The 13,680-nt window shown below is 40.1% G+C and overlaps 1 protein-coding gene across 1 annotated transcript in view; it reads left to right on the plus strand.

Moving 5' to 3' along the window:
- Positions 1-13,680, plus strand: part of Usp12 (ubiquitin specific peptidase 12) — an 87,777-nt gene that overhangs the window by 577 nt on the left and 73,520 nt on the right. The gene's annotated exons all lie outside the window — the stretch shown is intronic.

The raw sequence follows: 13,680 nt of genomic DNA on the forward strand, positions 1-13,680 counted from the left end.
GGGGGTCCGGGGGTTCGGGGGACCGGGCGCCTGAAGGTCCGGGGACTGGGAACCTGAGGGTCAGGGGATCTGGGTGATCGAGGGTACGGGGACTGGTGGCCAGAGGGCCGGGGATCGGGGGGTTGGGGGACCGGAAACCCAGGGGTCCGGGGACTGAGAACCTGTGGGTTCCGGGGCCTGGGAACCCGCAGGACCCGCGGACGGGGGACTAGGTTCGGGGACCCTGAGCGGAGGAAGGCCGGCAGCGCCCGTTGCGTTTCCGTCGGGCCGTGCGCCGGGCGGGGAGGTGTCCGGCCGGGCGGGGGTCTGCCGGCAGGAAGGAAGGGTCTCATTCCTGCCCAGGAGAGGACGGAAGTCCCGGCAGATTTCCTCCTGGCGTCTTCGGCTAGGTGGAGCCCCCAACCCCGGCTAGGGGAAGGGGGTGTGTGTGAAGGTGGAAACTTTTTAAGTGTGCTGTTGAAATTTTCTCCATTTTCTACTCGCTGAGAGAAATGAACCCTGCGGTTTCCAACCTGTGTCCAGATGGCAGTCTTGTCACTGGGAATCTACATTAATCTTGAAAAGCAGCTTTAGCTTTTCTGTCATTTGTTTACTTTAATAAATCAGACTCTTCTGTGTGGAGTTGAAGTACACAGGCCCGGAGTAACGCAAAACGTGGGTGGGTTTAAAATTTGTTTTTGTGCTTTGCTAGAAGCACCACAGTTTTCCACATGATGTGGAGTTATTAGCTCCTTTGTGAACTTACACCTAGAGGTTATGATTTATGAATCATCCCTGAGAAGTTGTTCTTTACAATAGGGGCCTAGAGTTATGTTACCAAAGACTTCTACAACCTTTGGTTTCATTTTATGTACTCGTTTCAAGTAGATCTTCCTGCTTCCAACCAATCCTCCATTTAAAGGTCATATGTTTTATATATTTTTCTTCAAGGAGTGGTGAATCAGATTGGAAAAGATGCTTTAAAGGCTGAATCTCTGTTGCATTCTGTGGAACAGTATTTTTTTAAAAATGGATGAAATTAGTGGGCTTAAAATCTATAGAATTAAAAAAGTCATATCAAGACAATCATTGAAGAATCCATTTTCCCACATGGATGACTGTTCTTGCTCTTGAGGACTGTATTAAAAAGAATTTCTGAGGACTGGTTGTGGTAATTATTTTTAGATATGCCACTTTGATTTCAAAGCAGATGGGATAATTAAATCTTTTTAACTTTAATAAAAACTTTATTGAGAATTTCATACATGCATATAAGGTGTTTTGATCAAATCCACACCCACTACCTCCCCTCCAACACCTCCCATATCTCCCCATCACTTTTTTCTGATCTTTGTGTCCTCCCCTCCCCTCCCCGAGTGTTTTCTTCTGGAACTCAAGGGTTTGGGCTTTATTGTTGGTGACCCGTCCTGAATTGGCGTTTTCCACATGTCTTGTTGTTGACACTCAGTCCTCATAGGAGTTACTTGTTTTATAAGTAACATTTTGACTTTTAGCCAGGAAGCTGGCTACTTTTCTTTGGGGTCTTTTTACCCTAACTGCCTAGCCAATTCCTACCTCCTATTCTTATCACACCACCCTCTGAAGAGGTTTTCCAACTTGCCTATAGGGAATCCGGAGGCAGATCACTCTGGCTTCTATGCTGAACAGGGTCGCAGGGTGAGGCAAGTGGGATATCCCTTCAGTGGGTCTATCTAGAAGACTCCCAAATTGCATAACTCTTTATCTGTAGGGAGAAAAGAAAGCCCTTGACTGGTGAATAGGGAATGTGAAGGAGAAGTAAAGGCAAGAGTAGTTAGCATTACAAGTTCTAGACAGGGAACCAGAAAAAAGTCAGAACAGGGAAAATATCAAATGTTCATATCAGAGTCCATTGGAATTTCTTGACAAGAGCCTCCAAAAGCATGGATGGGATAATTAAATCTTTTACAGTCTTAATTTTGCCAGATTACTGAGCTGCACACCTTTTGGGGTCATAGATCACTGTCACAGTCTAGGGCTTCAGGAGTGATGTGGTTGTCTTAGACTGTTCATTCACTCAGTTAAATAAAGTATACATTTAGCACCTGCTGGCCACCAGAGACTGTACTGAATGTTGAGGATACAGAAGTGATTCACATAGTTCTCACGGCAGGGCTTGTTGGAGCAAGTTTACAAACCAGTACTCTGAACACAGAAGGATCATGAGTTTCAAGCAAGTATAGTCTATGCAGTAAAGACTCCGCCCCCCCCCCAAAAAAACCCCCAAACAAAAACAAAACCCTATAGCAACCCCCAAATAGAGGACAGTCCCTACTTTCATTATGATGTTTACATTCTACTTAAGGGAGACAAACGATATTCAAATAAACATTAATATGATAACATACTATAATCAAATTAGAATAACAAACAAGGAGAGATCTGCCAAGGTTATATGCCCAGTGAGACTCTGATGTCAAGGATGTCCGCTCCCAAGCTGAAGGCCTTTGCCCAGCTACACTAATTGCATGTGGTCTGTATGTGTTTTGGTAAATACAAAAATGTCCATATCTGGCCAAATGAGATTATTCTAAAGGTACTCTTAAAATTGGGTGTGTCTGTATTCATAACAATAAATTCTAGCATGCTGGAGTACTGCTAAATATCTCAAAGTAATTTGCAGTTTTAATGCTAAAGAAAGTTACTGTCCATCTTCTGAGAATTTTAACAGTGAAAATCAAGACAAGCAAAGATCCTGCTGTGTTTGTAGGTTCTGTTTTCCTACGCATGAAATGTAAACCCTTTTTCGATCCTCATCTGTTGAGTTTGCAACGTTTCTTAGGTCATCTTACATGAGTAATTCCACTTCTGTCCATTTGCCTTGTATAGTTTCACAGCATTTTTGTGATCTCAGACTTACTGTGTTGTACATTTCCTCCTTATCTTGTATTAGATTATGAGGGTGTGTTGTCCTCGCCCCACAGGGTCTTCTGTAGCCTAGGCCTAGGCTGGGTTTGATTGTGCTTTGGAGTGGGGGCTAGCCTTGAACTCCTGATCCTCCCCCTTTCTCCTCCCAAGTGCTGGGATTACAGGTGTGTGCCACCATACCAGGCTTCAGTTGTGAGGGCTTTAATGTGAAAGACTATCCTTCATTTTTGCAGTTTCATCAGGAACATTAACTTAGGCATACAGTAAAAAAAAGATTCCCAAAGTCCCTCATTACTCATGAAAAGTGAGTTTGGTGAAAGAGTGGTGGGGTTGGGTGAGCGTGTGTAGTAGTGGAGAGAAGAGGGCCTGGACTTGGGGTTGTATTTCGCCAAGATTGAGCAGCTGGGAAAATGTTTAAAAATTTATTCTATAGATACTGAAGTTTATATAATTTATTCACTTGTCAAAGTAAGATGCAGAGCAAATGTGCAATAGCTTAATTGGGTAAAGTGACTTAAGAATAAAGAGAAGTCTTAATTTAGATCACTATTTTTCTGTTATATGAAAATTTGAAAAATTTGTTTCTTTTACCTTAGAATTATAGCCTGACTCAAATAGTGACTATATTTAGATTGCAGTGAATACATCTGTTATCTCTAGAAATGCTTCTATTTGTCCACAAAATAATACATTTTCAGTTTTACATGGTGTTTTTCTTTGATGTAGTTTGCAACTTCAGGGCCTGGAACAGAGTAGCTAATGAAATACGTTTACTTTTATACTTAATAATTGTGAAACATGGGAGAAGGGACTGAATACATGTAGAGTGACTTTGGTTTAAATCAGCAGCATTTTGTGGCTAATCCAGGTGATCTTATAGGCTGCTGGAGACCGATACTGCATACTGTGAGTTCTGTAAATGTTAGCTCTGCATCTGGTCACTGACTTTCCCTGTTCCAGTTGTGAGAGTGCTAGTTGGGAAAAGCTTGTTGGGGATAGGGATTAGGTACAGCAGAAGCCATAGCAAGAGATAAGTGGGGTGGGTTAGATCATGACATGGCACTGGCTTAGCTGCTTGCCTTCCCCCAGTCACAAGGCAGGGGTGTGAGATAGACCATTAGAACATGGTGTGAATGAGGTCAAGGCTACAAGGGAGGTGCTAGGTGAGGCTGACAGGTTATATTTCTGAAAATACCTGTGCCTAGCTCAGCACTCTGAAGTGAAAACGTCTACCACTTATTGAAGCAGTCTCAGGTAAAGCTAGCTAATTTGCCTTTTCTTACTGCTAGTCTGCCTAACAGGCTTAAATATATATATATATATATCTGTGCCGTTTATCATTCCAGAAAAGAAGGTACAGAGCATCAAAGCCTCTGCTTTATTGGAAGGAGTATGTGAAGAGATGAGGGGATCATGGCCTGACATTCCCTCCCCCCCCTCTCCTCCCTTCCCTTCCCTTTTCTTCCCTTCCCTTCCCTCCCTCCCTCCCACTCTCCTTTTTCCTCTGTGTTTAGAGATGGATTTTCATATAGGTCTGACTGGCCTCAGACTTGGCACCTAGCTGAGGGTGACCTTGAACTCCACATTTTCTTGCCTCCATTTCTTTAAAAAAATTTTTTTTTCAGAACGTAAAAAAAATTTTTTTTAATTTAAAAAATATTTTATTTGTATGAGTGAATTGCCTGCATGTATGTTTGTGTTGTGCAGTGCCCGTGGAGGCCAGAAGAGGGCCTTGGATCCCCTGAAATTGGAGTTATGGAAGTTGTTAGCCACCATGTGGGTTCTGAGAACCAAACCTTGGTCCTCTCCTCTGCAGGCACAGCCAGTGCTCTTAACCACTGAACAATCTCTCCAGTCCTCCCAAGTTTTTTTTGATTTATTTTTTATGTGTATGAGGGTTTTGCCTGAATGTATATAAGTGCACTTGCGCTGTGCAAAACCCTAGGAGACCAAAAGAGGGTGTTATATCTCCTGGAACTGGAATTATGGATGGTTTTTAGCCATCGTGGGTATTGGACATCAAACTGGAGTCCTCTGGAAGAGCAAACAGTGCTCTTAACCACTGAACCACCTCTCTGTCCCCTCCTGCCTCCATTTCTTAGTGCTGGGATTATTGACATGCACCACCATTCCAGGCCGAGTCCCTTCTTGGAATTAGCAAGATGGATGTTTTGATTTCCTAGTTGTCATTGGTGAGCACCACTTCATGTAAATATGTAGTGCAAAATGGCAGAAATATGTTTAGGGCCACTTAAGAAATTGTTGGATATTCTATTCTAAATCAAAATTCATTTTGTGTGTGTGTGTGTGTGTGTGTGTGTGTGTGTGTGTGTCTGTGTCTGTCTGTCTCAGTTGGTGCATGTGATGGCTTGAGGACAACTTGGATGTGGCTGCTCAGGTTCTACCTTCTGCCTTTTTTTTTGGAGACAAGATCTCTCACTGGCCTGGAACTCTCCAAGGAAGCTAGGCTAGCTGGCCTGTGAGCCCCAGGGATTTACCTGCCTGTGTCTCCCTGGCAATGGCATTACAGTACATGTATGTGCCACCGTGCCCAGGCTCTTTTCAGCATTTTTTCCATGGGTCCTGGGGCTTGAACTCAAGTCCTTATACTTGCATGCCAAGCCCTTTACAAACTGACCTGTCTTCCCAGCCACTATTTAACAATTTTTTAATGAAACTCATATCCCCAACTCAAATAGCATTTTAAAAAATTATTTTTTTTATGTGTATGAGTATATTGCCTGCATGTATGTATGTAAGTGCACCCTTGTTGTGCAGTACCCTCGCGGAGGTCAGAAGAGGGCATCAGAGCCCCTAGAAATGGAGTTACAGATGGTTGTTAGCCACCATGTAAGTGTTGAGAATCGAACCTGGGTTTTCTGCAAGAGCAGCCAGTGCTCTTAACCACTGTTAATCTCTCCAGCCCCCCAGACAGCACTTTTTAAACCCAAACCTTTTAATATAGTTCAGAGATTCATTAATTTGATACTTAACATGCTGAGGAATGATGGTAGGAAAATATTTAGCATCTTTTCTGTAATTCAGCCATTATGTTTTTGTAAGAGAAAACTGTGCAGTAAACAAACCACCACAATTCAGGAATACAGTTGCTTGGAAGCTGAACTGAGGTGTTGGAAGCAGTGTTGTTTGCTTGGTGTGGTTGGGGCCATGTACAGTGTACCATGTACATACTCTTCTTAAAACCAAGGCTGCAGTGAAGTTGTGTAATGCCAGATGGACGAGTGCTTGCAGAACCACCTTGCATTCATTATGTGTTTGATTTTGAATTAATTTTTGTTGGCTGCATTCAGAAACCTTTTACTATTACCTGATTTTCCCAAGCCATCCCACATTGAGTTATGTGATCCCATATGGGATGGTGACCCATGATTAAGCTGAGTGGCAGCTGCCTCTTCAGTGTGCTTATTTAGCACACCTGTTTTCCACACCCCCAAAACCAGGTCCTACATAACATAGTTGCATAACATAGATGTTTTAAAATTTGTTCAATAAGCATGGAGAGTTTTATGCTTTAAAATAGTGATTTGGCAAGATTAATTCAGTTATTGCTGTAGGTTATTAGGTAGCTAACAGGTCAGGTTATATGTTTATGATACTAGAGAATAAAATTATATAGTTACTACAAATGAAATTTAATAAAAGATACAGATTTATTCTAATCTTGGACACTTATCACAAATAAGATAGGACTTGGGATCTAAAACATAGTAAGCATCTTAAGCTGAAAAACTATAGTATCAGATACCATAATGTGGAGTATGCATAGCATGGGCCTGCTTTATATCATATGGTTTTGCTGACCTGGTTTCTCCTTCCACCTCTCATTAATCTTTTTATAGGTCCAGAGTTAATCATCCACCCTTTCATGATCCACATTGGTTAGTTTCAGCTACATTTTATTACTGCATATCATCTTGTTTTATTCAAACTAGGCTTTTGAGCAAGCCACTGAAGATGAGTCTGCCTCCTGGTCACTGACCACATTCCTTTCCTGCCTGTGAAACTATATTTATTCTACCTCTTCTGCAACTTAATGTCTCAGGAAGATTAAGGATATGTATACTTCGTATAATTGCAGAAACCTTAATTTTTCAGGTTTAAGTAATTTTGTTTTTGGTTTCTCTTTTAAGTAGTGTGTTCCAGAAACTTAATATACTATTTTGTTATGCATTCTACAGCATGCTATAATGAAAAAAAAGACCAAGTAGACCAGAAGATACATTCTAGTCCAGATTTTGATATTTAGATGTGTATGTGTGGGAAAGGTTTCTTACTGAGCTGGTTTTTCTCATCTGTGAAATACAAGGATTGAATTAAACAAAATTTTTTAATTTTTAAATTAAAAATTTTGTGTGCATGTATGTACATGCATACATACACATCTTTACTTGGGTTCCAGGGATGAAATTCAGGTTGTCAGGCTTGGTGACAAGGGGTTTACCCACGTAGCCATCTTCTTGCTGGCCCAACTTAGATAATTTTTGATAAACATTCTTTTATTTCTTTTTCAATCTGAATTGAGATCGTAAATGACTGCCTCCATTTTGGGAGCTCTAATCATGTTTTATGTCTTACTAATTTCTTTTTTTTTTTTTTTTTTTTTTTTTTTTTGTCTCTTGGAGACGGGGTCTCTCTGTAGCCCCATCTGTCCTGGAACTTGTTAGGTAGACTTGGCTGGCCTCCATTTCACAAAGATGGACCTGCCACTGCTTCCTGAGTGCTGGGACGAAAGGCGTGTGCCACCAAGCCTGTCCCACCATTGCTAATTTCTTTTAATGTTACAGAATTTATGTACAATTGTAGTCCACAAAGTTAAGTATTTTTCTTTTAAAGCTTTTACAGATTAGATGAGTGATTTTACTACTTAAGTCATCAGTAGACTGACTAATCCATGGTGCTGCTTACTCCCAACCCCCACCCCCCAATCCTGGGGGTTGAGCTCATCAAGGGCATGAGGTTGTATTTATGCACTCTACCACTAAGCTACATTCCTGACTGGATTTTTGCTTTGTTTTTGTTTTTAATATTATTTTGGTCTTTTTTGAGATAGGGTCTCCTCGTAGCCCTACCTGACCTGGAATTCAATATGTAGACCAGGCTGTCCCTGATCTTACAAAGATCTGCCTGCTTCTATCTCCTGAATGCTAGAATTAAAGGTGTGCTCCACCATGAGGCAGGATGTTGGTGTGTAACCCAGGTGGCTTCTAACTTGCCACCATTCTGCCTAAGCCTCCCTCGTGCTGGAATTATGGGTGTACAGTGCACCACCATGCCTGGCTTACTCATTTTGGATATTTTTTTTTCATTGCCAGTACTATTGAAAAGAATAACATACATTTGAATTGGTTTCCTTTTTAAAAAAATTATTTGTTATTTTTATTTTATATGTATGAATGTATTGCCTGCATATATGTAAGTGCACCCATGTCATGCAATGCTTATGGAGATTTGAAGGTGTTGTATCCCATGGAACTGGCGTTACGGATGGTTGTTAGGTAATGTGGGTACTGGGAATTGAACCCAGGTCCTCTGGAGGAGCAGTCATGCTCTTAACCTCGGAGCCATCTCTTCAGCTGCTGATCCCCCCTCCCCACCTTTTTTTTTTTTTTTTCGAGGTTTATTTCCCTAACTGTGAGCATGACTTTAGACATTACTTTCTGCCACGGTTTTCCTAACTAAAGCAGGAATAAAACACATGTACTTGTAGGGCTAGGACCTGGCATATTGCTTTTACTGTTCCCCTTCTAATTGATAACACTGCCTTGGGGTAAAAAGTATTTGTTGGCACTGATTAATTTTCTATCTCAACAAATACTAGCCTGAATTGACGTTTGTTTTTATCAGATACAGTTATATCCCTTCATTTTCATCATAAGAAACACTAGCTTATTATTAGCAGTGATGCTTCTGAGGAAGCACTAATTTATTTTAAATTAAATGAATTAAGTTATAATAAAGCTAAGAATGTAATAGGTTGTCTTTCTCTGTTTTGAATAGTTTGTAGAAACTATTTCATTTTGTCTGGGAACAAAAATAACTGGTCTGTTTTGTGGCATTCTCAAACATACTTTAGAAGTTTAGACATTTGGGAACACTATGTTCCGAAGAACAGTCTTAGGTTTGTTTTTTACTATGTTGAGGATTGAACCTAGTGTTTTGTACATGCTAAGCACATGAGCTTCACCATGAGCTACACCCAGCCCTCATTTTATTATTGCATATTAAAATAGAATACCAGCCCTTTGTCATTTCAGAACAAGGTGTGTGTATTTAAGTCAGCTTTGAACTTCCTTCCCCTTCACATTTCCCATTACTGAACTAAGGCCATACTCTTATACTTAATTTCCTTATTTCCCATCTGTTAACCAGAATAAAGTCTTGTTGGTTTATGTTGCATAAGCTAAGTTCTTTGTCTAAAATCTGTTCTCTATTTCTTGGGTTGGAAGATTATTTAAATAGCTATGTTACCTTGAGGTGTTGGAAGGAAAGTATAATTAAGTGCTAGATATGAAGATTTGTGGGTCATTCACATAAGCACTCAGCATCAAGGTTGTGGAAAGTTCTTTAATAAAAGATTTGATTGATTAATATGCATAGAAGCTGAGGGAGGTGGGAGTGATGCAAATGACTTGTTTTGGAAGAAAAACCTATTAAGGCCTTGCTTTCACAGAAGATTCAGTCACGACAACTTGTGGCAGGTGTTGTTGCAGGCCTCTTATGGTGCTCAGGAGGCTGAGGCAGGAAGATCATGAGTTTCAGCAAGAGGCCAACTTGGACCATGTACTGAGACCCTGTCCAAAAAAGAAAAGACTAGATCATGTACAGTGTAAAATTCTGAGCACGTTGTGTGAGGGGCTCCAACTCTTAATCCTGTGTCCACAGTTTATACTTTTCTGTTGTTTCTCTACAAGAAAGACCATCTTCTAAATAGTGTATCATCTCTGAAGAAATGATGTATACTCTTGCTTATTGTTCACCATCTGTAATGATCCAGAGGTACAACACTGCCTACCAATGAAAATTTATTTCTAACTTCCAATGATGAAGTAGGAGTTTGTTTCTGTGGTAACTGACTGATGTTTTAGGTGTGGGAACTATCCATGCAATTCCTGCTTGTAAATAGTAGTTTCAGCCACCATTTTGTAAAGGTTAAAATATTGTTTGTTGCAATTTTATTTTAGTTTCCTAATAAGCCTTTTCCTAGTAGCTCTTGACTTTTATAGGGGATGGAAGAGGAAGTCCTTGTTCCCCCTCCCCCCAGTAAAGAATACCTGTTCTTCAGTAAACCCTAGTGGAGACCTCAGGTACATCAGGGTGCACATAGTTTCTGAGAATACAGGTGTGCCTATGAAATTCCCTGTTAGGGAACTTTTCATTTAGTGTGCCCTGGGAGACAATCTAGGTTGATCAGGGACCCTCTTCCAGTCTTGTCCAGATATAAGGAGACTTATCTATATATTTTCCTTTGCTCCCTCTCCCCCGCCCTCCCTCCTTTTCTTCTCCTCCTTCCCCCTTTCCCTCCTTCCCCCCCTTTCCCTCCTTCCCCCCTCTTTCCCTCCTTCCCCCCGTCTCCCTCTTTCCCCCCCCTCTCCCTCTCTTCCTTTCCTCACTGTGTAGCCCCAACTGGCCTAGAACTCTGTATGTAGACCAGGCTGGCCTGGAACTTACAAAGATCTGCCTGCCTCTGCCTCTTGAGTATTGGAATTAAAGGTGTACACCACCATGCCCTGACCTTTCTTTTTTTAAAGGAAGGTTCTCATGTGTCCGGGGCTGGCCTGGAACTTGCTATGATATCTAAGGATGATCTTTTGAACTTCTTTTTAAAAAATAAAGAAATAATTACATTTATTTGTGTGCATGATGGGAACGTGCCCCAACTTGTGTGTGGTTGTCAGAAGACAGCTTGTTGGGGAATTAGTTCTCTCCTACCATGTGGGTTCAGGGGATTGAACTCAGGTTGCTAAGCTTGGTGGCAAGTGTCTTTACCTGTTGAGCCATCTCACTGGCACCCTTTCAAACTTCTGATCCTCTTGCATCTACCTAGGATTTCAGACTTAGAACACCATGCCTAGTTTATGTGGTGCTGGGGATGGAACCCAGGATGCTAGGCAAGCACTCTACTACCTGAGCTATATCCCCAGCCCAGGAGCTGTTAACTTTAATGTCAGGAAACTCCCTATGATTCTCTTCCATTAACATTTATTTAGAGGCCTGAGTTTATAGAAGTATAAGTAATGTGTTTAATGTCTACAGTGTTAGTCTACCTGGTGTTTTAGAAATCTCTGAAAAGAAAACTTAAATAATTCTTTCAAATTAGAAGGAGCCCATATGGGTGTAGTAAAGCACATCCTAGGGGCAAGAGAGTGAAATAAAAGCCTCCTGTTCTATGGAGTAGAAAATATGTCTGTAGCTTGAGATTTTGTAGATGGGCATTTCTTATGCTTTGTGTGTGATTATCTTAGGCTAACCATCTAGCCATTGTAACGTTGAAGAAATTGTCCTTTTTTTAGACTTCAAAATTTTTTTCTTTGCTGATATTGCAAGGAATTTTTGATGTTTTGTTTGCTTTATGAAAATACTCCTTATGCAGGGTGATTAGGCAGTAGCTGGGAGGGAGTACTTTGGAACACTGAAGTTTTCATGAGGAAGATGTATCTTGAAATAACAGAGGGAGGGTGTTCTGTTTTTGTGGAGAAGGATATAATGTTCAGACTTCAGACTTACTGTCTTGAAGGATGGAACTGGTTCTTTAGGAACTGGGCACAAATAGGAACCAAGTGTTTTTACTAGTCATTATTTGATGAACTTACGATTATGAAAAAATTGATGATTTTTTTTCCCCTGACTGATATATGTATTCAGGTTTATTTATGTAAAGGTGAAAAAAACTTAGAATACTTTTGAAATATCAAAGACTCAAAACCATATATAATTGATCAAAACCAAAATAAAAAATACTGACCTTTTATTTTGCTAGGCAATATTTAGATCATTTTTGTCATCCTTAGTTTAAAGAGTTCCCTTTTTTCTTTTCCATTTTACTAGTTTTATTTGTTTTTAATTGCATTTTTTAAAAAAATTGGGAGTAGGTGTTCACTTTCCCACAGGGAGCTCAGTTGCTACACAAGGCCTTGTTTCCTTGATCTATTGTAGCAGATGGGTGACTTGACCACTAACTTTGAACTTCTGCTATTTTTTTTTCTCTAACAGTCAAAGCTTGGTTGTGTATTTGATTCATTGTCTTGTTTGAAGATATCATAGATTTCCCTTTTTACCAAAACATGTGCAAGTGCAATCTGTCACTTTTTTTGTTCTTCTTGTAGTTTGTTTTATTACTATTATTAATTTGGATAGTCTCCTTGTACAGCTTAGGCTGGCCTTGAACCTGCTCTTCCTGCCTTAGCCTCCATTACAGATGTGCCTGTTTTATTACTTTTTCATTGTCCCCTACTCCCTCATTTGTTAGGATGTAGTAGACAAAAGTGTCCCTAGTCGAGGAATTTTGTTTTGTTCTTTAAATGCTCCCTCAAGTTTCTGGCAGCCCTTGCTGCCCCAGATTTTACTTCTTTATGGTCCTAAAGTGTCTTTTCTGTTTGACCATGTTTTTACCTCAGACCTTTGCGCTTTAATAGCTATAGTGTTTTTTGCTTTTTTTTTTTTTTTTTTTTTTACGTGAGGGACTTGGTTGTAGTTATTATACCAGTTCATTGTGCTGATGGCGTTCCTGTATTGTGATGTTCCTTGTAAATGATAATTACAGGCTTCAGCAGACTTTGTAAAGATGAATGTGACTTCTGTATTTTTTTTCCAGGGAACTTATATAGGACTCTTAACATTTACTCAGTGACTGTTAGTGGTGCTGTTGCTAGGTACTTTACAAATTGTACTCTATACAAGCAAAAAGAAAGGTATAGAGGAGTTTGGGTTTAGGTAAATTTATAGGTGTTAAGTATGGAATGGGTTAATGAAGAAAATTCGGATTTTGTTTGGTTTTTTTTTTTTTTTTTGGTCTTTTTGAGACAGGGTCTCCCTGTAGCCCCAGCTGTCCTGGAACTTACTATGTAGACCAGGCTGGCTTTGAACTCAAAGAACTCCACCCGCCTCTGCCTCCCGAGTGCTGGGATTAAAAGCATGTTTTTATTGAACATTAACAAGACCCTCTACAGATGCTTTTGGACATTTGAAGAGAAGATTGTACTGCATAGGTAAAGCCTAGTTGAGATACTAAGTTTAAAGATAGAACACTTGGAAAACCCCAGAATTCTATGCCTGGAACATGTGGACTAGTACTTGGTAAATGTTATCTTATTTTCTTTCTGCCATTTTTGGGAACAGTCTATGCTTAATAGAGACTCTGGAATGTAATAACATGGTCAGTAGGGGTAGTAGGTATGCATTGTACTTTAGTAATTAATAAGTTGTTTAGGACTACCAAAATAAAGAATAGTTTTAATGTTTTGTCAAAATGAGAAATTTAAAAATGAATTATATCACTCAGATTTAACTTCATCCTTAAAACGTAATGTGACATTTGACATAGTCACTTTTACTTTTTGCATTTAAAAAAGTTTATTTGAGATGGAGTCGTTGTTTTCCAGGCTGGTGTCTTAATTCTTGAGTCAAAGTGATCCTTTCACTTTAGCCCTTCAATAGCTGGGACTACAGACTCCTGCTGTTGGGTCCCATTTATTATTTCAGAAAGTACAAGATTATATGAAGTAAAATATCCTCCACAAAGAGGAAGGGTAGCCCTTTCCCAGAAGATAACTGCTT

Source organism: Nannospalax galili, unplaced genomic scaffold, assembly GCF_000622305.1.
Source record: "Nannospalax galili isolate Female #2095 unplaced genomic scaffold, S.galili_v1.0 scaffold768, whole genome shotgun sequence".
Taxonomy (NCBI): Eukaryota; Metazoa; Chordata; class Mammalia; order Rodentia; family Spalacidae; genus Nannospalax; species Nannospalax galili.